Source organism: Protopterus annectens, chromosome 11.part0 (assembly GCF_019279795.1).
Source record: "Protopterus annectens isolate FY-2018-M chromosome 11.part0, PAN1.0, whole genome shotgun sequence".
NCBI lineage: Eukaryota > Metazoa > Chordata > Ceratodontiformes > Protopteridae > Protopterus > Protopterus annectens.
In genome coordinates this window covers 523,598,347-523,625,113 of record NC_056745.1, presented here as the reverse complement: position 1 = coordinate 523,625,113, position 26,767 = coordinate 523,598,347, and the positions used below count along the sequence as shown (strand labels likewise).

General features: G+C 44.2%; 1 protein-coding gene across 3 annotated transcripts in view; it reads left to right on the top strand.

The window, feature by feature from the left end:
• RAP1B (RAP1B, member of RAS oncogene family) overlaps nt 1-26,767 on the top strand; it is a 1,113,130-nt gene that overhangs the window by 901,195 nt on the left and 185,168 nt on the right. The gene's annotated exons all lie outside the window — the stretch shown is intronic.

The following is a 26,767-nucleotide window of genomic DNA, read 5'->3' as shown; positions in this document are numbered from 1 at the left end:
CAGATTTACCCTTATCTGGACGACTGTCTTATTCAAGCAGACAGCAAGGATGGTCTTACTCCAGCATCTAGAATTTGTTCAAAATCTTCTTAAGTTCCTGGGATTCACTGTAAACATAAAAAAGTCAATTTTGATACCCTCACAACAGATAACCTTTCTGGGTGCTCTTCTAAACACCACAACCCAGATGGCATTTCTGACATCTGAAAAACAATTACAGCTGGCTTCAACTTTCAAAACCTTGGCAACTTTAACTCGGCTATCTGCAAGGAAATTCCTGCAGGCTTTGGGTTACATGGCCTCCTGCATCCTTCTCGTACCATATGCAAGACTACATATGAGGAAAATACAGTGGTACCTAAAAAGTGTATGGTCTCAGCATTGCCACAGTTTAGACATACAGATCACCGTCCTGCCTTGTCTTCAAAAGGAATTCCTGTGGTGGTCCAAGGCATGTACTCTAAACATAGGAAAACCTTTCAGTCTGCCTCCAGCCACTCAGATACTAACCACGGATGCTTCAGATTATGCATGGGGAGCCCATTTTCAGGGCAACTGTTTGCAGGGCCTTTGGACAGAGGATCAGAAGCACCTGCATATCAATTTAAAGGAAATGTTAGCCATTCAGAACGCCCTTTGGGCTTTCAGGAATCTTCTACAACCAGGTCAGCTACTGATACGGACAGACAACACCACAGTTATGTGGTACACAAACAAGCAAGGGGGATCTCATTCCTATACCCTTTGCAGACTAGCCATGAATCTATGGAACACAGCTCTAGCTTGCAAACTGGACCGTCAAGCTCAGTTTCTACCAGGGAAGCAAAACTGCCTGGCAGACAGTCTGAGCAGAAACCTGTCGGACCGACACGAATGGATGCTGGACACCGAAATATTCAGGATGATTACAGCAGTCTGGGGATGTCCTCACATAGACCTCTTTGCATCCCACCTCAATCATCAACTACAGATTTTTTGCACCAGGACATTCCACGAACTAGCTTGGAAAGTGGATGCACTATCATTCAGTTGGAGAAACCTTTCCGGGTATGCCTTCCCGCCTCTACCTCTTCTTCCATGGGTGTTATTAAAGATCAAACAGGACAAGCCCAAGATGATAATTTTGCTGGCCCCAAATTGGCCTCGACAGTTTTGGTACCCAACACTGAAAAACCTTTGTCTGGAGCCCCCTTGGGTATTACCACAGACTCCGAACCTTCTGTCCCAACACCAGGGTCAGGTTCTGCACTCCAATGTCAAAACTCTCAGCCTGGCGGCCTGGTTAATCCAGGGTCTTTGATTCATTCTCTCCTACCCAAGCAGGTTATGGATATCATTTTAGAAGCTAGACGTCCTAGCACTAGAAAATCTTACGCAGGAAAATGGAAATGATTTTGCTCCTGGATGCAGGCTCAGGATTCTGATCCTCTTATTCCTAACATTCCTCTGATTTTACTTTACCTGACAGACCTCTTACATAAGGGTGTCTCTCTTCCATAAAGATCCATGCCTCTGCTATTTCTGCTTATTATAATACAGACCCTCCAATCTTTTCCCACCAGCTCATGAGACAGTTTCTCAGAGGAGCTAAGAACTTAAGGCCCCCTAGATCTCCACCCATTCCTGCTTAGGATCTCAACTATGTTTTGGAAAAACTCACCTTACCTCCTTTTGAGCCTGCTGCCACATCTGACATCAAGTTTTTATCTTGGAAGACAGCCATCCTGTTAGCTCTTACCTCTGTCAGGAGAGTTTCGGAGTTGCAAGCTCTCATGGCTGTGGAACCTTATGTTATTTTTCATCAAGACAGGGTGTTTTTAAGGACTAATCCTACTTTCATGCCTAAGGTGGTTTCCAAAGTGGCTTTAAATCAAACTATTCACTTGCCAACTTTTTTCCCCAGTCCTCAAAATAAGGGGGAAAGGATCTTGCATTCCTTGGATGTACACAGACAACTACGTTTTTACCTGAACAGAACCCAAGGACATCAGGAAATCAGAGCAATTGTTTGTTTCTTATGCTTCAAGTTCCCAAGGTAAAGCCATTTCAAAACAGACCATTTCTAAATGGATTGCTCATGGAATCAGATTTTGCTGTTCACACCATGGAAAGCAAATCCCAGGGGGAGTATAAGGACTCACTGTACCAGAGCCGCTGCCACTTCAGCTGCCTTCCTCAGGGGAGTTCCTACCAAAGACATTTTGGAAGCTGCAACTTGGAGTTCAGTGCATACTTTTTCCAAGCACTACAATCTACCTCTCTACTCTAAGTCTAGGGCAGGCTTTGCTTCTGCTGTCTTGCAGGGCCTTTTAGCCGCCCCCTCTACTTCATGACCACCTCCCTTTTATTCTGCTTTGGGATTCAACCCTACAGTCATGACTGCAACAGTGAAACACAATGAACATAGTACAGTTGTGTACACTTACCATAAATGTAGATGTTCGAGTGTCTTCACTGTTGCAGTCTAGGTTACCCTCCCTCCTGTCCCCTCTTATTTTTTTCTTTTGTGTGTTTCCCTTCTTCTCCCTTCTTTTGAGGTGTATTTGCAAAGGGTATGGGATCTTACTCATTTTGGAACACCTGACATCTGGGGCAAGAAAAACTGGAGAACATGGCGTCGGCTGTCAGCTTTGTACTCCTGGCACTCTGACGTCGGGGAGCATGTCTGAGCAGCCGACACCGGACCCAGACTTTTGGGATTCTGGCCGACCGAGGACTGCCTGCCGGCAGGGGAGAACCCTACAGTCATGACTGCAACAGTGAAGACACTCTAACATCTACATTTATGGTAAGTGTACACAACTGTACTTTCTGGCCGACCTGAACCTGTCGGAGTTCACGCCCATTCTACTCGATCGATTTCTACTTCTGCTGCTTTTTGGTCCAGAGTGTCCTTGGATGACATTTATTCAGCAGCCACTTGAGCTTCATCCCATACTTTTGTTACCCATTACAAGTTGGATATAATTTCCAGAGGGAGGGCGTCCTTTGGCTCTGCAGTGCTCTGGAATATTCTTCCATGAGGACCTCCCAAGTTTTTGCTAGCTGGGGACTCTGTCCAACAGGTTGATGAACAAATGAAGTTAACTACTTCAGATAAAGAAGTTATGTACTCACCATAACATTCCATCTGAGTAGGTAACTTCATTTGTCAGCAACCAACCCCCCCTTCTGTCCTCCTAACCTGTAGTTCGTCCTTTTAGGATCTTTGTGCTTCCTTTTCCAGATGACATCAGATTAGGATGTTTAGCTGATCCTTTGTTTTGTAGTATTCTATGATACTATAGCAAACTTGATCTGAGGACAGAGAGGGATGGCAGGGGGTTATGGGTAAGGGGAGGAGCTTGGATCTTAGCTGAATAAAGCTGCCGGCTCAGATCCGATACCCACAGGTTGCTGACAAATGAAGTTACCTACTCAGATGGAACGTTATGGTGAGTGCATAACTTCTTTTTTATGGACTTTTGAAGGATTCTTTGAAACTATTTCCAGAATGAAGCAGTTGTTTCAGTTGGAAAACCGTGATGTTTCTCAGTCTCACAAAAGGTATTATGATGTTGCAGTATTCTTTATTGAAGGGATCTCCTGCCAAGGAAAGCCCAGTGTCTGGCTAGGCACCATATGTCGCACATGCTCCCTGCATAAGGCATAAAGGTAACGTAGGGATGCAAATGCTCAGAACTTCTTTGCTGCCAGTCCAAATGCCATTATCAGAGTGCTTCCTGTGACCAGTATGTAGTGCTCTGTCAGACGTTTGTCCCCAAGACTGTAGTTGCTTATCTACTGCCTCCATATACCTCAAGAGCCAAAGTCTTAAATTGTTAGCTCAGGGTGATGACAGACTCCTGCCTTACTGAGGGACAGTCGTCCTGTAAGAATAAGGTCAAGAAGTCTAAGCCTGATCAGGTTGCTGCCCAGCCTCCACTGGATGTCTCTTAGAAGCTAGTGAAAGCCCCAAAGACCGTCTGGTGCTTACATAGGATTCCTCTGCTGCGACTCCTTCAGAGGCCAGCATAGATTTGAATTCTCAGTCATCAAAGGCTTTTCAAACGTCTGCTCTGGATGTTGAAGGGGAGTCACTACTTGATTGCCGAGGGGGGTTCCTCAAATCTTAGTCCAGAAGCAGATTCCAGATACAGTTTTTTAATCTCTCCTTGGTGCTGCATCTGTAGCACTAGACTCTGACTCCGGCCCTTAAGACCCCTGATAGGTTCTACAAGGTGCCTGAGGACTGTAAGTTTTTGTCTATATCCTTCTGATCATTTTGAGGTTTCAGTAAAACTGATGAGCTGTCTAAACTTTTTCCTTCCTCCAAGCTCCTTCTTTCCTTCAAATAAGAACAGTAGAGCTGTGGAAATATTGAGTAAATATATACTGCTTCCACCTTGTCATTTCAGCTATTAATTATCAAACCCATATGACTAGGCATGTGTTAGCCCATTTTTCAGGTAGCTAAAGTTGTGTCTGATCTTCCTGATTCTAAAGGGAAAGCTTTATCGCTTTCCTTGTTTTGGTCCACTTCCCAGGTTGCTTGTCAGTCCGCAAAATCAGTTATGATGCTGTTGATGCCTCTTCCAGGGCTGCTGCTTTTGTTTCTGTGATGAGGTGATACTGTCTGCTTGCCTTCAGGCCCTGCCTAGATGTTCCTCTGAATAATAAAAATACATTTGAGACAGCAGCGGCTGACCTGTTCAAGTTCCTGCATGATGAGGGTAAGGCCATGCAGGAATTAAGCATATTTTGTCTCCCCTTTACGTAAATTCCAAAGGCATTACCCTTCTAAATCCACCTTTGTCCATAGGTAGACTCATCAGCCTTCCAAAGGTAGGGAGGAGTCTAGGCGTATATCTCCTAAGTCTGCTTAGACTCCTACCTCTCAGAAGCCTTTTCAGGGCAAACTTGTCTGAGATTTTGCTTCCTCCCCCCCCCTCAGTTAAGTCCTCTTGGCCCTCTGTCCTTCCCAAATTGGCAACAAATCACTTTGGATTTTTGGGTGCTTTTTATCATTCAGCAGGGATATTTCGTGGTATAGAAGCACCTTCCCCCTTTTCAGGCATTCTGCAACCTGCGCCAGACCAGCTCTCTCATTTCCCAGAGGTTTTGCAGTCCCTTTAGGATCAAGTCACCATTCAGCCTGTTCCACCCATCTAAGTGAAAGACAAAAGGGTCGTTGCTCTGCCAAATCCAGCTGTCCGTAACAAAATGCACAAAAAGTAAAAAAAGCGTAGCTGGATGCTGCTGGTGTATAAAACAGTTAAAACAATTTATTTGGCAACAAAATACAACAATACGCTGGTTAAGTCCTTCATTAGATAAATACAACATTACATATTGCTGTTATTTAAATATTACACAACCAATCTCAATTCAGTTCAATTCAGAGGCCTTTACTGAGTACTGGTTTTTACTGGCTTGAGAGGAACCACATCATTCCCTCCCTGCTCCTGTGTCCTGTCAGTTCCCAGTTTTCAGCAGTCATTAGCCATTCAGTGCTCAATCTAATATCACCCCTACTGGTCAAAATATAAATACAAAGCAAAACTAAAATAGCCTAATGTTTACATGATATGCCTTTTCAATTGAACACATTGCATTTTTCATTTCTATTTCATTGCTGGATATATTATAATCAATATTCAACATTTGATTCGCCTTCTCATATAGTTGTACAGGTCTAATTACATGCTATATACTATATAAACTATATCATCATATGTATTGTAGCTTAAAACTTAAAAACATATATTGTTTATTTATGGAAACTCCACAACTTTTTAATAAGGGCACATGACCCATCTAAGTGGGAAGATTTTTTTTACTCCAAGATATCCAAGATATCTTTTGTTTTTCAGAAGGATGGAATTTGGAGACCAATTTTTTATCTTTCCCTACTCAACATTTTCCTCAAGGTCTCATCTTTCAGGATGTCCTCTCTGGACCTTGGTAACTCTCCTGCTCCTCAGGCTGGCTTGATCTCTCTCAAGGATGCTTGTCTTTATATTCCCATTCGTCCTCTGTTCAGGAAGTTTTTACATTTCTCTGTCTCTTCCTTTCATATTAATTTCTCTGATTTGCCCTTTGGACTTTCTACTGGCCCAAATGTATTCACCAAATGCCTTGTTCCAGTCATTTATTTTTTTGCAGGTTTCAGGGGGTCAGATATTTCCCTGTCTAGATGACATGCGTATTCAGGCTCTTTCTTGAAACAGTCTCTCCACTTTACCTTTCTTTTGCAAAGTCTCAGGTTCACCATCAGTCTCAAGTTTTTCTGACACCCTTCCAAGATCATATTTTACCCCAATTTCAGGATTTTTTCATGGCAAACGCACTTAATTGCTTTAGCTTCTCTTCTTTTGTCTGTGACAACCTTCTTCCAGTCTCTCTGTCATGGCCAGGAAATTTTCCAGGGTTCTGGAGTTTATGCCCCCCCCCATCCCTGTGCTTCCTCTTGCCAAGCTTCATATGAGGAAGCTCCAGTGGTAACTCAAATCAGTGTGGCTTCAACACTGCCATTCCCTGGAGTTCCTTCTTCCTCTGCTTCCTTCTCTCCAACTCGTGCTCCACTAGTGGATTTGGCAAGTTTTTCTCAGTCCTTAAATGCTCCAGTTCCTTACCAAGAACTGTTTATGGACCCTCAGACCTGGGGTGGGGGGTGCTTTTTGTGTCCCTCTGAAAGTCCAGCATCTCTTGCCTCATCAGAGGTCAGACTGCATCAACATAAGAGATGAGGGCTCTACTACTTGCTCTACAGGCTTTTCTTTCCATGTTTCTCCCTTGGCCCCTAATTGTCTACATGGACAATACCACTGTGGTATGTCAACAGGCAGGGTGGTTTGAAGTCTCCTTTGCAGACTTGATATTCAGGCCTAGGATCTGGCTGTCAGTTATCAGGTGACTCTTCAGGCGATTTGCATTCCTTCAGAATCCAATCTAGTGGCAGACTCTGAGCAGGTCCAGAGCACAAGCTCACAAGTGAATGATTCACAGAGATGTTTCTGGGCATAGTCCATTGGTGGGGTATTCCTTAGGTAAATTTTTTTGGTTCCCCTCTGAACAGACAACTTCATGTATTCTGTTAGAGAGTACCAAGTCCTCTGACTTGAAAAGTGTGTGTCCTATTTTTCCTTGGAAGGGAATTTTTCTGTATGCTTTCCCCTTTCCTCCCCTTACTCTTTTGCCAAATGTTCTGCACCAGATCGAGCAGGACTCTACCAAAGTCCTGATGTTCTTCATGTTTCACTGTTGCAGTCATCACATTTGGGTTATGTAGGTAGACCTTAGCCGGCCTGAATACCATAGTCTTCGGATTTCTGCATCGGATGCTGTCTCTTCTTCCATGACGTCAGGTTGTCAGGGGTATAAAACATGCAGCCCAACACCATTACATCAGTCTTTCTTGCCGTGTGGTGCCCAAAGCAGAAGCAGTTTGCAAGTGCCGGTCAGCCGTCTCCTGAAATTTTTGAGTTTCAGACCAGAAGTCTTAAGATAAGTACCCCGCTGGGGATCCTTTTTCTTGCTCCAACCGATGTTAGTAAAAGTTAACAATTGTCTTGCCTGTGGAAAGCAAATACCTCAGAGATTTTCATTCTTACTGCATCCCCTGTTTAGTCCCAGACCGCGATGTCCCTTGCTGTCAGTTTTGTGCCTTGTTCAACCCCTGAACTATTCATCGGGCTATTTTTTGCAGCCAATTACTTTTGTACTCTATCTCAGTACTCCGAAATGGCTTCGTTAAGCCATCCGACTACCGATCTTCTGAAAAAATTAAAGGAGAAAGACAGAGACTGACCGCATAGGTCCAAAACTGCCGATGACACTTCCATTAAGCTAGTCGCCAGGATGCCGGTACTCAGTGAGATGCTTTCGCAGCCCCTGATACCCGCTACTTCTGATTCACAGGCCTCTACGGAGACCCATTCGGAGTCCAGTATGCCATGAGATGCTTCTTCGACTGTGGAACCTGCGGATGTCTGTACTTTGGATGGGTCCAGAACCACTGTGCAAGCACTAGCTTCTGAGGGTGTATTCAGGCCTGCAGACATTCATATTAAACCAACGCCATCGTTTTCATCCAAAAGTTCCGAATCCCTCAGGCCAAAAACTCGCACTACGCCTAGAAAACCGACGACCAAACCACAGGCTCAGGCCCATATGCCTCAAAAACAAATACTTAGAGTGGTTGAATACCTTATTACCTTAGAGGGGAAGGCTGGCTTCCCCTAATTAAAAAAACCTAGAATTGAATTTTTCTGATTCTTCTGATCAAGAATCTGATATTTGCCCTTATCTACTTATGAGGATTCTGATACAGAGGATTCCATTCCCTCTGCTTCCCCTCCAGAAGATCTTTCTTTCAGTGAAACCTTGCATACTCTTAGGGAGTATTTCTACTGGGAAATCCAGGATTACTCTGAGTCCAAAAAGAGACTTAGGGAATTCTTACTCCTGCCTCAAAACAGGCCTTTAGCTTTCCCTCCGGTTCTGGACATTGTAGATGATGCTTTCTTGGAATCTAACCTTACCCCAGACACTTTACCTCCAGCTCCCAGAAAACCTGGCAGAGGTACTACAGAGTACCTGACTCTCACAAGTTCCTCTTCAAGAATCCTTCAGTGGATCCAGAGACCATTTCCCAAGGTCCACAAGGCATTAAGGCTACTGCTGCCAAAAATCCTACCCTTTATGATAGGGATTCTAGAGCCTTAGACAGATGGGATAAGAAGGTATACACTTCTGCTACTTTGGCCATTAGGGTTTTAAATTGCCAGTTTCATATGTTAAAGTATCAGCAGCATATTATGGGACTATTTAAACAGAAAATGATGTTGATTCCTGACTGTGCTAAACACAAAGAATTGCAAGATTGAATGCATTCTGCAGAACAAGTTGCTAAACATACTTTGCAATGTGGTTTTGACACTTTAGAAGCATCTTGCAGGGCTGCTGTCACTGGGTCTGTACTTAGAAGGCATGCTTGGCTTAAGGAACGAAATTTGACAGATCATATTAAAGCTAAGTTACTGGATGCTCCCCTAAACCAAGACCGTCTTTTTGGCAACAAAGCAGAAGTCCTCAAAAGGATGGAGGAAAAGCTAAATCTGTGCAAACTGTTAAAGATTTCCTACAAGTACAGCCTCCCATATTCAGTAGGCATTGGCCTTCGAAGAACTGGTCCTTTCCAGTCCCTTCCAGACCTTCTCAGTCCAAACCCAGTAACAGCAGACCACCTAGGCTACAGTCGCGGGCTACGCACAGACCTAAGCAGTGGGGGGCTCCCACTTCCAAAGCAGGGAGTAGTAAGCCACCCCTCTACGGAAAAATGGCACAATGACTGAACCTTAACCCTTCCGAGCCTTGTTCAACTACCTGCTCCCTTCTGAGGAAAGTTCGCCCTGCATGCAAAAAACTGTGAACTCATTACCCAGGACAAATGGGTTTTGAACATAGTTTCCCAAGGATACAGATTCCACTTCAACACCCTACCAACCCCAAATGATTGGCCAGACCTACCCCCAAACCAGTGGGAGGAGGCCCAGCAGCAAGTTCTCTCTCTTCTCAGTATCAGGGCTATTCAACCTGTCCCAGCAGAACAAAGGGGACAAGGTTTTTATTCAAGACTTTTTCTGGTACCCAGAAAAGACAACTCCTGGCATCCTATCCTGGACATCTCTAGTCTCAACACCTTCCTGGTAGTTTCAAAATGCTAACTCTTCAACAGCTTCTTCCTGTGCTAGCCAAGGATGCCTGGCTGGCAATCCTAGACTTAAAGCTTACCTGCACATTCCAATAAGGGAATCTTGCAGGAAATACCTAAGCTTCAGGGTAGGCTCCATGCACTATCAGATGTTCTTCGTGTTTCACTGTTGCAGTTATCACATTTGGGTTATCTGCTTGCAGTAGCCCTCAGTCGGCCTGATTATCAAAGTCTTGGGTCCTGTGTTGGTTGCTGTCTCATCTTCCATGACGTCAGGGGTATAAAGCATGCAGCTGACGCCATTATATCAGTCTTTCTTGCTGTGCGGTGCCTGAAGCAGAAGCAGTTCTCAAGTGCCGGTCGGCCGACTCCTGAAATTTTTGTTTTCGAGTTTCAGAACCGAAGTCTTCAACTAAAGCTAAGTACCCCATTGGGGAAATTTTCTTGCTCTAAACCGATGTCAGTAAAAGTTAATAATTGCATTACTTGTGGAAAGCAAATACCTCATTAAGATTTTAATTCGTACTGTATTCCTTGCCTAGGCCCTGACCACGACATACATTGCTGTCGGTTTTGTGCCTTATTTAAACAACGAACTGTTCGTCGTTTGTATATTTACGATTCTAAATATTTTGGTACTCTGTTCAATTACCCAGATATGGCTTCGGTAAGCCACCCGACTACCGACATTCCAAAAAAACTCAACGATAAAGAAAGAGACAGGCCGTCTAGGTCCAAAGCTGCCGATGACGTTTCTCCTAAGCTAGTTGCCAGTTCACCGGTACTCAGTGAGACACTTTCGCAGCCCCTGATACCAGCTACTTCTGATTCGCAGGCTTCTACTGAGTCCCATTCAGAGTCTGGTATGCCATGAGATGCTTCAACTATGGAACCCACGGATGTCTGTACCTTGGATGGGTCCGGAGCCGCTGTGCAGGCACCGACTTCTGAGGGTGTATTCAGGCCTACGAACTTGCATATTAAACCAATGCCTCCTTCTTTACTTAAGACTAAATCTCGTTCCATGCCTAAAAACTGACGCCCAGGCCACATGCTCAGGCCTCTGTGCCTAAAAAACAAATAAGAATGGCTGAAGATCTAATAACTCTAATCAGGGGTAGCCCACCCCCCCTTCTAAGAGGCCTAGGACTGAAGTTGATTATGAATCTTCTGATCAAGATTTTATTTTTTCTGATTATCTGGATTTGCCCTTATCTACTTATGAAGATTCTGATGCAGAGGACTCCATTCCCTCTGCTTCCCCTCCTGAGGATTTTTCTTTTGGGGAAACCTTACATACTCTAAGGGAGCATTTCCACTGGGAAAGCCAAGATTTTTCTTTTTCAAAAAAGAGGCTTAGGGATTTCCTTTTCCTACCTCAGCATAGGCCTTTAGCTGTTCCTCCTGTACTAAACATTGTTGATGCTTTTTCGGTATCTAGTTTGGCCCCTGGTTCCCTGCCTCCTGCTCCCAGAAAACCTGACATACTACAGGGTCCCCGAGTCCTACAAGTTCCTTTTTAAAAATCTTATTGCAGATCCAGAGACTATTTCACAGGGGCCCAAGGGCATCAAGGCTTCTACTGCTAAAAATCCTACCCCTTCTGATAGAGACTCCAGGGCGCTGGATAGATGGGGTAAGAAGGTTTACACTTCTGCAACCTTGGCAAGTAGGAATTTAAAGTGCCAGTTTCATATGTTAAAGTATCAGCAACATGTTATTAAACTGCTTAAACAGAAAATTATGTTGATTCCTGACTGTGCTGAACACACAGAATTGCAAGATTTAATGCATTCTGCAGAACAAGTAGCTAAACATACGTTGCAGTGTGGTTTTGACACTTTAGAAGCATCTTGCAGGGCTGCTGTCACTAGGTCTGTACTTAGAAGGCATGCTTGGCTTAAGGACCAAAATTTGCCAGATCATATTAAAGCTAAGTTACTGGATGCTCCCCTAAACCAAGACCGCCTTTTTGGCAACAAAGCAGAAGTCCTCAAAAGAATGGAAGAAAAAGCTAAGTCTGTGCAAACTGTTAGATTTCCTACAAGTACAGCCTCCCGTATTCAGTAGGCATTGGCCTTCAAAGAACTGGTCCTTTCCAGTCCCTTCCAGACCTTCTCAGTCCAAACCCAGGAACAGCAGACCACCTAGGCTACAGTCTCAGGCTACGCACAGACCTAAGCAGTGGGGGGGGCTCCCACTTCCAAAGCAGGTAGTAAGCCACCCCCCTATGGAAAAATGGCACAATGACTTAACCTTAACCCTTCCGAGCCTTGCTCAACTACCTGCTCCCTTCTGAGAAAAGTTCACCCTGCATGCAAAAAACTGTGAACTAATTACCCAGGACAAATGGGTTTTGAACACTGTTTCCCAAGGATACAGTTTCCACTTCCACACCCTACCAACCCCAAATGGTTGGCCAGACCTACCCCCAAATCAATGGGCGGAGGCCCAGCAGCAGGTTCTCTCTCTTCTCAGTATCAGGGCTATTCAACCTGTCCCAGCAGAACAAAGGGGACAAGGTTTTTATTCAAGACATTTTCTGGTACCCAGAAAAGACAACTCCTGCTGTCCTATCCTGGACCTCTCTATTCTCAACACCTTCCTGGTAGTTCCAAAATTCAGAATGCCAACTCTTCAACAGCTTCTTCCGATGCTAGCCAAGGATGGCCTGGCTGGCAACCCTAGACTTAAATGAAGCTTACCTGCACATCCCAATAAGGGAATCTTGCAGGAAATACCTAGGCTTCAGGGCAGGCTCCATGCACTATCAGATGCTCTTCGTGTTTCACTGTTGCAGTCATCACATTTGGGTTATCTGCTTGCAGTAGCCCTCAGTCGGCCTGATTATCAAAGTCTTGGGTCCTGTGTCGGTTGCTGTCTCATCTTCCATGATGTCAGGTAGTCAGGGGTTAACGCATGCAGCCGACGCCATTACATCAGTCTTTCTTGCTGTGCCCGAAGCAGAAGCAATTCGCAAGTGCCGGTCGGCCGACTCCTGAAATTTTTGTTTTAGAGTTTCAGAACCGAAGTCTTCAATTAAAGCTAAGTACCCCATTGGGGAAACTTTTTCTTGCTGTAAACCGATGTCAGTAAATGTGAATAATTGCATTACTTGTGGAAAGCAAATAACCTCATTAAGATTTTAATTCGTACTGTATTCCTTGCCTAGGCCCTGACCACGACATACCTCGCTGTCAGTTTTGTGCCTTATTTAAACAACAAACTATTCATCGTTTGTGTATTTATGCTTATTTTGGTACTCTGTTCAATTACCCAGATATGGCTTCGGTAAGCCACCCGATTACCGACATTCCGAAAAAACTCAAAGATAAATACAGAGACAGGCCGCCTAGGTCCAAAGCTGCAATACAGAGACAGGCCGCCTAGGTCCAAAGCTGCAATACAGAGACAGGCCGCCTAGGTCCAAAGCTGCCAGTGACGCTTCTAAGCTAGTCGCCAGTTCGCCGGTACTCAGTGAGGCACTTTCGCAGCCCCTGATACCCGCTACCTCTGATTCGCAGGCCTCTACTGAGACCCATTCGAAGCCCGGTATGCCATGAGATGCTTCAACTATGGAACCCCTGGATGTCTCTACCTTGGATGGGTCCGGAGCCACTGTGCAGGCACTGGCTACTGAGGGTGTACTCAGGCCTATGGACTTGCATATTAAACGAACGCCTCCTTCTTTACTTAGGCCTAAATCTCATTCCATGCCTAAAAAACTGACGCCCAGGCCACATGCTCAGGCCTCTATGCCTAAAAAACAAATAAGAATGGCTGAAGATCTAATAACTCTAATCAGGGTTAGCCCCCCCCCCACTTCTAAGAGGCCTAGGACTGAAGTTGATTATGAATCTTCTGATCAAGATTCTGTTTTTTCTGGTTATCTGGATTTGCCCTTATCTACTTATGAAGATTCTGATGCAGAGGACTCCATTCCCTCTGCTTCCCCTCCTGAGGATTTTTCTGTTGGAGAAACCTTACATATTCTAAGGGAGCATTCCACTGGGAAAGCCACTATTTTTCTGATTCAAAAAAGAGGCTTAGGGATTTCCTTTTCCTACCTCAGCATAGGCCTTTAGCTATTCCTCCTCTACTAGACATTGTTGATGCTTTTTCGGAATCTAGTTTGGCTCCTGATTCCCTGCCTCCTGCTCCCAGAAAACCTGACCGATATTACAGGGTTCCTGGGTCCTACAAGTTCCTTTTTAAAAATCCTATTGCAGATCCAGAGACACTTTCACAGGGGCCCAAGGGCTGCTGCTAAAAATCCTACCCCTTCTGATAGAGACTCCAGGGTGCTGGATAGATGGGGTAAGAAAGTTTACACTTCTGCATCCTTGGCCATTAGGGCTTTAAACTGCCAGTTTCATATGTTAAAAGTATCAGCAACATGTTATTAGACTGCTTAAACAGAAAATTATGTTGATTTCCTGACTGTGTGGAAAATAAAGAATTACAGGATTTAATGCATTCTGCTGAACAAGTTGGAAAACATACTTTGCAATGTGGTTTTAATTCATTAAGGGCCTCTTGCAGGGCTGCTGTTACTGGGTCTGTGCTCAGAAGGCATGCTGGGCTTAACGAGCAATCTTTCCTGATCATGTTGAAGCTAAATTGTTGGATGCTGCTTTTAATCAGGACCGCCTGTTTGGCAACAAGGCTGAGGAAGTTCTTAAAAAGATGGAAGATAAAGCTAAATCAATGCAAATTGTTAAAGATTTTTTACAAGTTCAGCCTCTTAGATTTAGTAGGCACTGGTCCTCTAAGAATTGGTCCTTTCCAGCCCCTTCCGGGTCTTCTCAAGCCAAACCCAGACACAGCAAAAACCCCAGGTTTCAGTCCCAGGGGACACACAGAACTAAGCAGTGGGGCATCCACTTACAAATCTGGGAATAATAAGAATTCCCCTATGGTAAACTGGCTAAGTGACTTCCTTTTAAAATTTCCAAGCACTTATCAACTGACTGCCCGTTTTGGGGGGGGGGGGGGGTTGCTCTTCATGTAAAGAATTGGGAACTCATTACCCAGGACAAATGGGTTGTAAATAGTGTCCCAGGGATAAAGATTTCACTTCCACACGTTGCCAGCACCAAGCGGGTGGCCGGACCTACCCCCAAATCAGTGGGCAGAGGCCCAAAAACAAGTACTTTCTCTCTTAAGCATGGGGGCTATTCATCTGGTACCGGAAGAGGAATAGGGACAAGGTTTCTACTTGAGACTTTTCCTGATACCCAGAAAAGATGATTCATGGCATCCTATCCTGGACCTGTCTACTCTAAACACCTTTTTGGAGATTCCAAAATTCAAGATGCTGACTCTTCACCAATTACTTCCTATTTTAGGCAAAGATGCCTGGTTGGCAACACTAGATTTAAAAGAAGCATACCTGCACATCCTATTCGGGGAATCTTGCAGAAGATACCTACACCTCAAAGCAGGCTACATGCACTATCAGTTCTCTGCACTGCCCTTTGGCTTATCTACTGCGCCCAGGGTATTCACAAAGTGCCTAGCTCCAGTTATTGCGTTTTGCAGGCAAATATTCAAATATTACCCATTCCTGGATGATTGTCTAATTCAGGCAGAAAACCAGGACATACTTTTGAATCATCTGGCCTTTGTACAAAGGATTCTAACTTGTCTGGGGTACACCATAAACGAAAAGAAATCACACCTGGTAACCTGTCAACAAATTATATTCCTGGGAGTAAGCTTGAATACAACTTCCCAGATGGCTTACCTCATGCCAGAGAGAAATTCATTTGACAACCTACTTCAAACAAGTGGCCACAAAAACCCTGCTGTGTCTGCAAGACAACTACTGCAAAACTGCATATGAGGAAACTACAGTGGTATTTAAAACGCCTATGGTGTCAACATTCTCAGGACCTAGTAACAGTGATTCCTATCATACCTTGCCTACGCCTAGAGGTCCTCTGGTGGGCAGAGGCCTGCCACCAAAACAAGGGGACTGCCTTTCACATGGGTCTATATGACTACACCGAAAGATCAGAACAGCAAATGTATATACATCGACACATTTACGTCTATGTACATACTGAGCGAAACACCTAAACAGCGAAAACCAGAACGTCGAACGTGTTTCATCATCATAATGCACCACACAGGTAGGTAAAATCTAAACTAAAATATTACATTAACTTGCCCCCCGCACCCTCCATGTGGGGGGCTTTGCCCCCCACACCCCCCTACTTAAATATACCAACTCCGAGACTGCACTACAGTGGGGAAAAGGATATATTTCCTTATCCCCACCATTGTGCTGCTAGCTATGAAACACGTTCGTCGTTCCGGTTTTCGCCATTTAGGTGTTTTGCTCTGTATGTACATCGAAGTAAATGTGTCTATGTACATACATTCACTGTTCTGATCTTTCGGTGTAGTCCTATAGAACCCTTTCACACCACCCTCTGCAACCCAAACCCTAACAGACTCATCAGACTATGCATGGGGGGCTCACCTGGCAGGGAAGTGCATTCAGGGCAAATGGAACCCAAGTCAAATGCACCTGCATATCAATCAGAAAGAAATGTTAGCTGTAAAGAATGCTCTGGCAGCCTTCAAGGACCACATTCTTCCAGGACAACTAATGGTAAAGACGGACAACACCACTGTTATGTGGTACGTAAACAAGCGGGGGTACCCCCTCTGCAAACTAGCCATGGCATTATGGAACACAGCCTTGAGCTACCAAGTGCACCTACAGGCTCAATTCCTGCCAGGAAAATTAAATACACTGGCAGACGGACTAAGCAGAAACCTCATGGACCCACACGATTGGAAACTGGAACCAAGGATTTTCAACATGTTGACAAGCAAATGTGGGAGCCCAGATATAAACCTGTTTGCCTCTCCCCAGAACTACCAATTGGACAAATTTTGCATAAGGATTCCCCACAAACAAGCCTGGAAAGTGGATTCTCTGTCCTTCAGCTGGAAATCAGTCTATGCCTTCCCCCCCTCTGCCTCTGCTCTCCAAAGTACTACTAAAAATCAAACAGGACAAACCAAGGATGATTTTGATTGCTCCAGACTGGCCTCGCCAACACTGGTACCCCCTCCTGCGCAATGTGTCATGGTTATCTCCATGGCACCTGCCTCAGACTCCTTCCTTGTTGTCTCAGCAGGAGAACCGTATTCTGCACCCTCAGCTTCTAACACTGAACCTTGCAGCCTGGCTAATTACATAATCTGTCCTTTACCATCCTTCAGTAAACCTGTGATGGATATCATTTTAGAGGCAAGGAGGCCTAGTACTAGAAAATCGTATGCTGAAAAATGGAAGAGATTCTGTGCCTGGAACCAATCTCAAGGGATGAGCACAGCAGCGCCCAATTTACCTCAGATTTTACAATACTTAACTGAGATGCTTCACAAGGGCCTGTCTTTTTCCTCCATTAAAATCCACGCCTCAGCCATTTCAGCTTATAATAACACAGAACCTCCCTTCTTTTCTCATCCACTGCTCAAGCAGTTCCTCAGTGGGGCCAAATATTTGAGACCGCCCAGGAGAGGTCCAACGCCAACCTGGGACCTTAACTTTGTCTTGGAGAAACTCACTCTACCTCCTTTCGAGTCAGCTGCTTCTGTAGACTTAAAATTTCTTTCTTGGAAAACAGCTTTCCTTTTAGCAATCGGTTCAGCTAGAAGGGTATCTGAATTACAGGCCCTTATGACAGTGAAGCATTTCATCATCTTTCATGCAGACAGGGTGTCCCTACGAACCAATCCATCCTTCATGCCCACGGTGGTATCCAGTGTGGCTCTTAATCAGTCCATTCATTTGCCAACCTTCTTTCCCAGTCCACAGAGTAAAGGGGAACGGATACTGCATTCCTTAGATTTGCACCTACTTGGACAGGACTAAACCTCAAAGGAATTCTGAACAACTGCTGGTGGCATTTGCTGCAGGGGCAGAGGGGAATGCTACTTCAAAGCAAACCATTTTTAAATGGATAAGTCATTGCATTCTTTTCTGCTATAAGCACCATGGAAAACCTATCCCCCAGGGGATTAGACCTCACTCCACCAGGGCTGCATCTACCTCTACAGCCTTTCTCAGAGGCGTCCCTACCAGGCACAGCCTAGAAGCTGCTACCTGGAGTTCTGTACATACTTTCACCAAGCATTATCATTTACCAATTTTATGTAAATCCAAAGCTGGTTTTGCCACTGCAGCCTTTCAGGGCCTTTTAGCTGGCCCTGATGTTATTTAAATTCCTCCTCCCAACTATAGCTTTGGGAATCGACCCAAATGTAATGACTGCAACAGTGAAACATGAAGAACATAGTACATAGGTTCATAGGTTCATACTAGGCTATCTGCCCTAGGGCATTTATAAGCCTAGCCAGAGTGTGTTTGGCTTTCGCCACCCATTTTAAATAAATTTTATTATGCCTTTTTTGAGGTTAGTATACTGTGCCTCTGTCTAACAGTGACACAGAAGTGATAGCCGGGGTAAACCTATGATCTCCCATCCACTCATCAAGATTCCTCTTGAAGAGAGTCAATGTGGGACTCTGCCTAACCTGGACTGGGATTTTATTCCAGAGTGAAGGGAGCCTCTGGGTTATGAATCTGTCCCTCCAGCATGTCCTATTTATTTCAGTGCTGAGGTTCAAGTCTCTCGAGCGCGTAGCTCGATGGGATTTGGATTTTCTGAGGTGCAGCATGTCCATTAATTCCGGGTTGGACATGGCTTTATACATCAGGCACAGATCGCCTCTGAGCAGGCGGTATGCCACTGAGTAGAGCTGGAGTTTCTTTAACCGAGCAGCATATGGCATCTGTTTGAGCCCTTTGATCCTCTTGGTGAGGTACTTTTGGGGTCTTTCCAGTTGCTGCAGGTGTCTGGTAAGGTACATCCCAAAAGGGGCATTGTACTCAATTATGGGCCTGATGAGGGATGAGTAAAGAGGCACGATGACCTCCCCTGATCTAGATGTGAATCCCTTCATGATTAGGTGGGCTATATAAAATGTTTTTCTAACCACTTTGGCCACGTGGTTGTCAAATGAGAGATTGCTATCAACTTGGGTCCCCAGGTCCCTAATGACTTCTTCTGTACTTAATGGATTACCACCTATGTCGTAATTGGTGGGCACTTTGTTTTTGCCAAAGGGGATGACTATACACTTTTTGGCGTTTAGCTTGAGGCCATGGCTTTGGCACCAGTTGTCTGTTTCTATGAGACCCTTTTGGAGGATGCTTGTGTCGGCTGGAGAGTTGATTATGGCGCCCAGTTTGCAGTCATCTGCGAACTTGGTCAGCCACAGTCCTTCCATGTTGGTCTGTACCGCCGAGAAATATATACCGAACAAGACAGGTCCCAGGACTGAGCCTTGTGGGACACCACTTGTAACTGGTTTGGAGTCTGACATGGCTCCAGCAATTCTAACCATGTGGGTTCTGTCCTTGAGCCAGTTTGCAACCCATCTAGTGACATAGGGGTTTATATTTAAGCTGGTGAGCTTATCTATAATGCCCGAGTGGGGTATTGTATCGAAGGCTTTTGCGAGGTCCAGGTAGGCTGTGTGGACCACCTTCCCCTCGTCAATGGCCTTGGTGACTGTTTCAAAGAAATCGACCAGGTTTAAGAGGCAGGATCTGCCCTTAACAAAGCCAAACTGGGTAGGATCCAGTGTCTGTAGGTCCCCAATATCTTTATTTATGAGGTCCATGATGATCCTTTCCATAGCTTTGCAGACCAAGCTAGTCAGGCTTATGGGGCGATAGTTTCCAGGATCCGTTGAGGCACCACTTTTGTGGACGAGGACCACTGTTGCTGTACGCCACTCTTTGGGTACATATCCTGTAGTAAGGCTAAGATTGAACAGTAGTTTTATGTTTGGGTTTAGCTCTTCTTGGAGTTCATGTAGGACGCAGCCCGGGACACCTTCTGGTCCCATTGATGCTGTGTTTTTTGCTTTGGAGAGGGCGGCTCTTACCTGAGCATCTGAGATGTCAGGGGGGCAGCACTCTGTTGGGATAGATATTTGCCCTTTTGGTGGGGAGGGGGGGGAGAAGTTTGCACTGAAACCTGTCAGCTAGGATGTTGGCAATGTCTGTGGGCTCTGTGTATTTTTTGTCATTTTGGACTAATTCTGAGCATATCTGGGAATTCCCACCCAGGTTCCTAACAACTAAAGAAAGCCTTGTGATTATCCTTAGTGTCCTGTGTAATTTTTCTCTCGAAGCTGGCCTTAGACGATTTTATGAGTGCCCGTAGTTTTTTGCTAATACTGATCAGAGATGCCTTCCCTTTTTGGGATTTTGCTCTGTCATGTAGTAGCTTCCTCCTTCTATTGTATAGTTTGTTTATGACTGGGGTCCACCAGACAGGACGTCTGCCTTTGGAGGATTGGGTCTTGGTTTTATTTGGGATTGCATGATCCATGCATTCCTGAAGGCGTTCATAGAATGCGTTTATAAAGGATTCTGCGGTCTGGGCCGTATTTTCCACAGGCCCAGGGGCTTTGAAGGATTTCGCCTCGGTTTTGAGGCGTGTGAAATTTGCTTTAGAGAAGTTTTTCACTGTGGTTTTCTGGGCAGGGGTGGGGTCGGGATGTGAATATCCAGTGAGATTAGTTTATGGTCTGATCTTACCAGTGAGGGATACACTTCTGGTCTGGAGCATAGTGTCCCCATGTTGGTGATGATCAGGTCCAGTATGTTTTCCCCTCTTGTGGGAGTGGTAACCAAGTTGTTCCATAGCATTTGAGTTTATAAATTCTAGGAACCTTTGGGCTAGGGTGTTGGAGCTAGAGTAATGCTCCCAGTCTATGTTTGGGTAGTTGAAGTCGCCGAATATAATGGTGTTTGGAGAGACCTTCATATTTTCCAGTATTCTCAGGAAGGCCGAGTGGAGTTCCTGTGTTTGGGAGGGTGGTCTGTAGCAGGCTATAAACTGGAAGGCAGTTTTACCCACAGTTAGTTGCACATGGATTGTCTCTGATGCTTCGTGCTGTGCCACCAACCTGGAGGTGTGGGTATCTTTGATGAATATTGATACTCCTCCTCCTTTTGTGGTTCGGTCCAAGTTTTGGGGCCGAAAAGCATGGTATGAGGTATAACCTGGTAGTGCTGGGGTGCTCTCGGGAGCCTTGAACCAGGTTTCTGTTACTGCACAGATATCTATGTTCTCCATGCTAATGAGAGTTTCGAGTGCATGCATCTTGAGGTTTAGACTTCTGGCGTTGAGTAGCATTACTGTTAGTTTCTTATCCCTTGTGATACCTATGGAGGTGGGTTTGTCTTTTGAGCCTTGCCTAAAAAAGGCACTATGGGGGTAGCAAGAGCCTTTGCCAATATCCGAAAGCCCAGGGGTGACAGGTGCAAGCCGTCCCTAGCGAAGCATCGTGGCTTGTCGAGCATGTCATCCCAGGCAGACAGGCATTGGATCCCCTTTGAATGACACCAACACTTAAGCCAATTGTTGAAATTGATCATCTTGTCTTCATATTGTGGCATCATTCTTGGTGAGGGTAAGATGCTACTCAAGGTCAGGGTCATACCGGCCTGGGCTACATGCTCAGAGAACTCCTCTATGTGTCTTTTAATGTAGTCCAGGGAGATACGTCTCAGGTCATTCACACCAGCATGGACAATGACTGAGTCATATTTGTACTTGGCTTGGAGTGACCTGAGTGCTTGTGTTATGTGGCGGATCCTAGCGCCCGACAGGCAGCTCACCGTGACCTTCTCCTTGTTCAGCCTGGTGAGCGGGACGTCAGTGTGCCTGACAATAGTCACCTATTACAAGTGTATCAGGTGTGTTGTTTAGCCTTCAGGGCTGTGACTGTTCGGCACACTGGCTTTGTGAGCTATGTGTTGCACGTGTTTTGTTTTGGGGTAGCGGTTGCTTGGGTGTCTGCTTTGGAGGTCTCTGCTGCTTAGGCAGTTTTTTTTTAGAGCCTCCGAGTATGTTTTTGTGTGTTTATGTGTTTGGTTTTGTTGTCGTGGTAGGTCTATGTGAGACTGGAATTGTAGTGAGTGTGGTTTCCTTCTCCTCCTGACTGGTTACGCCAGTACTGAGTTGAGAGAGCTTAGCCTCCAGTTTGGCTATATGGTTGCATCTCTCGCATGTGTTGGAATTTGTTGGGAGGAGGAGAGGGTTGTCTGTGTACATGAGGCATTTGTAACATTGCCTCAAGATTCCCAGATTCACCAGCTGGACCGGAGAGGAGATTGACAACTGACCTTTGGACATGCTAGAATAGTATTGGGAATTCCTTTATAATTGAAAAAAAGGGCCAATGGGGAACAAGTTACTCAAGGGGAGTTTGTAAGGGTGTAGTGTTTTTAATTTTTTAGAGCTGACTTTTATATAATTGCTTTAGTGAGCAAGTGCCAGGTAACTTAAATGCAATGTGTTACAGGTAACTTAAATGCAAAAACGACAAACAGTAGCTTTCTTTCAAGTGAAACAAGGAAATAAGTACAGTAAGCAATGCAGATATCACTAGGGATCCACAGAAGTGCTAAAAGGCTGCGTTTTAGGTGGAATTAGCGTTTCAGGGAAATAAACAAACAACAAGCATACAAATAAAGCTAGAATCAACAGGCCTGGATCTAGTCTATGCTACAGCAAACAAGGTGTACCAATTCCAGTAAGAAACAGTTAGAATATGCAGGCACTATAAGCCTTTAACCAGAAATTCCCTGCTCAGAAGGGCAGAGTCCAGCCTCTCCTCCCACAAGAGTGCAGACCGCAATCCTCCTTAACGTAAAATAACTGGCCTGAAGCCCAAGTGCTTAAACTAAAACTAATACACTTTTAGAATAACAGACACTGAGCTCTCAATCAGCAGTTCCCAACTTAGATGGATGTAAGCTACCTGTCCTGCCACCACAGTGCAGGCCACAAACCTTCCTAATGTAAAACAACTGGTCTGAAGCCCAAGTGCTTAATCCAAAAGACTTAGAAATGATAGCTACACTTTAATCAAGTTACTACCAGCAGTAATAAATACAACTGAATACTTTAAAGAATGCCTGGATTAGTGTTCAAGTTATACAAACAAAGCTAGATTCAGCAGGCCTGGATCTAGTCTATGCTACAGCAAACAAGGTGTACCAATTTCAGTAAGAAGCAGTTCAAATATGCAGACACTATAAGCTTTAACCAGAAATTCCCAGCTCAGAAGGACAGAGTCCAGCCTCTCCTCCCACAAGAGTGCAGAACACGAACCCTCTTAATGTAAAATAACTGGCCTCAAGCCCAAGTACTTAAACCAGAATTAATACACTTTTAGAACAACAGACACTGAGCCCTCAATCAGCAGTTCCCAACTTAGAAGGATGTAAGCTACCTGTTCTGCCACTACAGTGCAGACCACAAACCTTCTTAATGTAAAACTGGTCTGAAGCCCAGGTGCTTAAACTAAAAGGCTTAGAATGAGTTACACCAAGCAGTAATAAATACAATTGAGTACTTTTAAGATGACGCAAAAGCAAAATAAAGTAGGAAAAAACATAAATACAGTAAAAGCAGATAATTTTTTTTTTTGGAAAGAAAGGAAAGAGAGAAAGGAGTAGCAGAAACTAAGTTGATTGGCCGCCTCAAATGCTCTCCCTGTACTGGGTAGAATGAGGTAATGACACTAGACTGGGAGGAGGGTCCCAGATCAAATTTACACTAGGGGCGGGCAACTGCAAAGCCACCAACTATAAAAACACTATACCAACAGGGAGAGAGGTTGGGAAACAAACTGCAGAAATGTTACTCACAGCTGAAAAGCAGCAGTGAGCCTTTAAATGAAAGTTTTAAACAGCTAAAGGAGCCACTAGAAAATTCAGTTTAATCCAGTTAATACCTCACACACAGTGAAACTAGCTAGAAAAAATACACAGTACACAAAGTGCTATAAACAACAAAGAAATAAAGAACAAAATAAACAAAAAACAGGATACTTAATGTTATATATTATAGCTCCGAGTTTGCTGAATGTCCTTCCTTCGATTAGCACACTGTAAAATGGCTGAACACTCACAACTGAGCTTCTTAGGTAACAGAAAGTTGAAACCTGAGACAGCTTTTAAGAAAGAAATCTCAAAAGAACCAATGAGGTGCTTAGTCTAAGCTGTAGTCCAGGAGACCTCAGTCAGCCAATGACCTCTAACAATTCTCTCTCACTGAAATGCCTGATGGCTTTGGCTAAAACAAGATGTCCCTGAATTATGTGCTTAGACACACAGCCTCCACAAACACTAGGCCCAAATACAAGCCTGAATATGGAAATGCTAAAAATATCCCCACTACTTGGAACAAACTGCAGAAATGTTACTCACAGCTGAAAAGCAGCAGTGAGCCTTTAAATGAAAGTTTTAAACAGCTAAAGGAGCCACTAGAAAATTCAGTTTAATCCAGTTAATACCTCACACACAATGAAACTAGCTAGAAAAAATACACAGTACACAAAGTGCTATAAACAACAAAGAAATAAAGAACAAAATAAACAAAAAACAGGATACTTAATGTTATATATTATAGCTCCAAGTTTGCTGAATGTCCTTCCTTCGATTAGCACACTGTAAAATGGCTGAACACTCACAACTGAGCTTCTTAGGTAACAGAAAGTTGAAACCTGAGACAGCTTTTAAGAAAGAAATCTCAAAAGAACCAATGAGGTGCTTAGTCTAAGCTGTAGTCCAGGAGACCTCAGTCAGCCAATGACCTCAAACAATTCTCTCTCACTGAAATGCCTGATGGCTTTGGCTAAAACAAGATGTCCCTGAATTATGTGCTTAGACACACAGCCTCCACAAACACTAGGCCCAAATACAAGCCTGAATATGGAAATGCTAAAAATATCCCCACTACTTGGAACAAACTGCAGAAATGTTACTCACAGCTGAAAAGCAGCAGTGAGCCTTTAAATGAAAGTTTTAAACAGCTAAAGGAGCCACTAGAAAATTCAGTTTAATCCAGTTAATACCTCACACACAATGAAACTAGCTAGAAAAAATACACAGTACACAAAGTGCTATAAACAACAAAGAAATAAAGAACAAAATAAACAAAAAACAGGATACTTAATGTTATATATTATAGCTCCAAGTTTGCTGAATGTCCTTCCTTCGATTAGCACACTGTAAAATGGCTGAACACTCACAACTGAGCTTCTTAGGTAACAGAAAGTTGAAACCTGAGACAGCTTTTAAGAAAGAAATCTCAAAAGAACCAATGAGGTGCTTAGTCTAAGCTGTAGTCCAGGAGACCTCAGTCAGCCAATGACCTCAAACAATTCTCTCTCACTGAAATGCCTGATGGCTTTGGCTAAAACAAGATGTCCCTGAATTATGTGCTTAGACACACAGCCTCCACAAACACTAGGCCCAAATACAAGCCTGAATATGGAAATGCTAAAAATATCCCCACTACTTGGAACAAACTGCAGAAATGTTACTCACAGCTGAAAAGCAGCAGTGAGCCTTTAAATGAAAGTTTTAAACAGCTAAAGGAGCCACTAGAAAAAAGAGTTTAACTGCAACAAGTTATCATAAACAAACAACCCAACAGATGCTTAATAAGAGTGGACAATTTCCAGTTAATACCTCACACACAGTGAAACTAGCTAGAAAAAATACACAGTACACAAAGTGCTATAAACAACAAAGAAATAAAGAACAAAATAAACAAAAAACAGGATACTTAATGTTATATATTATAGCTCCGAGTTTGCTGAGTGTCCTTCCTTCGATTAGCACACTGTTGTGTACACTTACAATAAATGTAGATGTTTGAGTGCATTCACTGTTGCAGTCCTGGTTACCCTCCCTCCAGCCCCCTAACTTCTTTTGGCTATACCTCTACTTTCCTTTACTATGCTTAAAAGCCTTTTTGGTGTATTTGCTTTTTTGTTGGAGGTATATCATTGTACTTTTATATTTAATTTCTTCCCATTAGGGGGGCACCTGACATCTGGGGCAAGAAAAACTGATGGAATGGTGTCAGCTGCATGTTTATACACCTGATGTCCTGACATCATGGAAGAAGGGACAGCAACTAATGCAGGACCCACGACTGTCAATCGGACTGACTGAGAGCTACCTGCAAGCAGGTAACCCAAATGTAATGACTGCAACAGTGAAGACACTCGAACATCTACATTAATGGTAAGTGTACACAACTGTACTTTCTCTCACCCCTTGCTAAAACAAATCCTTAGTGGGGCCAAAAATTTAAGACCCCCCCCCAGGAGATCTCCCACTCCATCCTGGGACCTTAGCTTCATATTGGAAAAGGTCACTCTTCACCCCTTTGAGCTAACTGCAACAGCAGATTTGAAATTCCTTTCTTGGAAAACAGCCTTCCTTCTAGCCATCACTTCAGCAAGAAGAGTGTCGGAATTACAGGCCCTCATGGTAGTGGAACCCTTCATTATCTTCCATGCGGACAGGGTTTCCCTCAGAACTAATCCTTCCTTTATGCCCAAGGTAGTGTCTAGTGTGGCCCTAAATCTGTCCATTCATTTGCCTACTTTTCCTTAATCCACAAAACAAAGGGGAATGAATACTGCACTCTGGACGTGCACAGACAACTTAAATTTTATTTGGACAGGACTGCAGGGGCAGAGGGGAAGGCCATTTCAAAGCAAACCATTTCCAAATGGATAGCCCATTGCTTTCATTTCTGCTACAAGCACCATGAAAAACCTACCCCACTGGGGATAAGATCACATTCCACCAGGGCTGCATCTACCTCTGCGACTTTTCTCAGAGGAGTCCCTACCAGGGACATCTTAGAAGCTGCTACCTGGAGCTCTGTACATACCTTCACCAAACATTATCACATGCCTATCTTTTCTAAATCCAGAGCTGGATTTGCCACTCCAGTCTTGCAGGGCTTAATAGCTGGCCCTATTGTTCTTTAACTTCCTCCTCCCTTCCTTAGCTTTGGGAATCAGCCCAAATGTGATGACTGCAACAGTGAAACACGAAGAACATAGTACAGTTGTGTACACTTACCTTAAATGTAGATGTTCGAGTGTATTCACTGTTGCAGTCCTGGTTACCCTCCCTCCAGCCTCCTTAGTTCTCTTGGC